The sequence below is a fragment of the Hordeum vulgare genome, chromosome 6H (genome assembly GCF_904849725.1).
Source record: "Hordeum vulgare subsp. vulgare chromosome 6H, MorexV3_pseudomolecules_assembly, whole genome shotgun sequence".
Taxonomy (NCBI): Eukaryota; Viridiplantae; Streptophyta; class Magnoliopsida; order Poales; family Poaceae; genus Hordeum; species Hordeum vulgare.
This window is the reverse complement of record NC_058523.1, coordinates 237296352-237299285: the sequence shown is the minus strand read 5'-3', so window position 1 is coordinate 237299285 and position 2934 is coordinate 237296352.

Here is a 2934-nt window from a genome sequence, read left to right as displayed (position 1 = left end):
AGTGTAGATGATGTGCTCACTCGAATTAGTTTTAACTTAGGCGACTCACGTTCGAAGCTAAGTCCCCGAGTGTGGATGATGTCCTAACTCGGATTGGGTTTTAACTTAGGCGATATGGGGTCGCAGCTAAGTCCCAAAGTGTGGATGATGTCCTCATTCGGATTGGTTTCTAACTTAGGTGATAGAGAGTCACACCTAAGTCTCCAAGTGTGGATGATGCCCTCAATCGGATTGGTTTTTAACTTAGGCGATACGGGGTCGCAGCTAAGTCTCCGAGTGTGAATGATGTCCTCACTTGGATGTGGTTTAAACATAGGCAATACGGGGTCGCAGCTAAGCCCGCAAGGGTGGATGATGTCCTCACCCGGATTATGTTTTCATTTTGGCGATATGGGGTTGCAGCTAAGCCCCCAAGTACGAATGATATCCTCACTAGGATTAGTTTTTAACTTGGGTGGGATGGGGTCGTACCTAAGTCCCCGAGTGTGGATGATGTCCTCATTCAGGTTAGTTTTTAACTTAGGCGATACGGTGTTGCAGCTAAGTCCCAGAGTGTGGATGATGTCCTTACACGAATAAGTTTTTAACTTAGGTCATACAGCGTTGTAGCTAAGTCCTCGAGTGTGGATGATGATCTCACTCGGATTAGGTTTTAACTTAGGCGATATGGAGTTGCAGCTAATCCTCTGAGTGCGGATTATGTCCTCGCTCGGATTAGTTTTTAACTTAGGTGACGCAGGGTCGCAACTAAGTCCCCGAGTATGGATGATGTCCTCACTCGGATTGGCTTTTAACTTAGGCGATACAGGATCGCAGCTAAGTGTCCAAGTGTGGATGATGCCATCACTCGGATTAGGTTTTAACTTAGGCTATATGGGGTCGGAGGGAAGCCGTGAGTGTGGATGATGTCCTCACTCAGATTAGTCTTTAACTTAGGCGACACATGGTTGCAGCTAAGTCCCCGAGTGTGGATGAAGTCCTCACTCAGATTGGGTTTTAACTTAGGTGATACGGGGTTGCAACAAAGTCCCCCGAGTGTGGATGATGCCGTCATTCGGATTGGTTTCTAACTTAGGTGATACGGAGTCACAGCTAACTCTGCAAGTGTGGATGATGCCCTCACTCGGATTGGTTTTTAACTTAGGCGGTACGTGGTCGCAGCTAAGTCTCCGAGTATGGATGATGTCCTCACCCGGATTAGGTTTTAACTTAGGCGATACAGGGTCGCAGTTAAGCCTCCAAGGGTGGAAGATGTCCTCACTCGGATTATATTTTCATTTAGACGATACAGGGTCGCACCTAAGCCCCCGAGTGCAGATGATGTCCTCACTAGAATTAGTTTTTAACTTGGGCAACAAGGGGTCGTAGCTAAGTCCCCGAGTGTGGATGATTTCATCATTTGGATTCGTTTTTAACTTAGGCGATACGACATTGCACCTAAGTCCCCGAGTTTAGATGATGACCTCACTCGGATTGGTTTTTAACTTAGGCGATATCGGGTAGCAGCTAAGTCTCCAAGTGAGGATGATGTTATCACTCAGGTTAGTTTTTAACTTAGGCGACGCACGGTCACAACTAAATCCCCGAGTGTGGATGATGTCCTCACTCAGATTTGTTTTGTACTAAGGCGATACGGGGTCACAACTAAGTCTCCAAGTGTGGATGATGTCCTCACTCAAATTATGTTTTAACTAAGGCAATATGGGGTTGCAGCTAAGCCCGTGAGTGCGGATGATGTCCTCCCTTGGATTAGTTTTTTTACTTAGGCGACACAGGGTCGCAGCTAAGTCCCTGAGTGTGGATGATGTCCTCACTCGGATTGGGTTTTGACTTAGGCGATACGGGGTCGCAGCTAAGTCCCAGAGTGTGGATGATGTCCTCATTCAGATTGGTTTCGAACTTAGGCGATATATCGTTGCAACTAAGTCTCCAAGTGTGCATGATGCCCGCACAAAAGTCTTTGATTGTGGATGATGTCGAAGATGCAGAAGCACAAGCAGAACCACAAGAAGAAAATGTAGAAGCACAAGTAGTAGTAGTAGTAGTAGTTGTTGTTGTTGTTGTTCTAGTAGTAGTAGTAGTGGTAGTAGTAGGAGTAGTAGTAGTAGTAGTAGTAGTAGCAGTAGTAGTAGCAGTAGTAGTAGCAGTAGTAGCAGTAGTAGTAGTAGTAGTAGTAGTAGTAGTAGTAGTAGAATAAGAAGAACAAGAAGAGCAAGAAGCAAAAGCAACAACAGAAGAAGAAGAAGAAGAAGAAGAAGAAGAAGAAGAAGAAGAAGAAGAAGAAGAAGAAGAAGAAGAAGAAAAAAATAGAAGAACAAGAACAAGAAGAAGAACAAGAAGAAGAAAAAGAAGAAGGAGAAGAAGGAGAAGAAGGAGAAGAAGAAGAAGAAGAAGAAGAAGAAGAAGAAGAATAAGAAGAAGAAGAAGAAGAAGAAGAAGCAGAAGAAGAAGAAGAAGAAGAAAAAGGAGAAGGAGAAGGAGAAGGAGGAGAAAAGAAGAAGAAGAAGAGGAAGGAGAAGGAGAAGGAGAAGGAGAAGGAGAAAAAAGAAGAAGAAGAAGAATAAGAAGAAGAAGAAGAAGAAGAAGAACAAGAAGAAGAATAAGAAGAAGAAAATACAAGAAGAAAATACAAGAAGAAAAAAAAAAGAAGAAAAAGAAAAAGAAGAAGAAGAAGAAGAAGCAAAAAAGAAGAAGAAGAAGAAGAAGAAGAAGAAGAAGAAGAAGAAGAAGAAGAAGAAGAAGAAGAAGAAGAAGAAGAAGAAGAAGAAGAAGAAGGAGAAGAAGAAGAAGGAGGAGAAGAAGAAGAAGAAGAAGAATGAGAAGGAGAAGGAGAAGGAGAAGGAGAAGCAGAAGGAGAAGGAGGAGAAAAGAAGGAGAAGAAGAAGAGGAAGAAGAAGAAGAGGAAGAAGAAGAAGAAGAAGAAGAAGAAGAAGA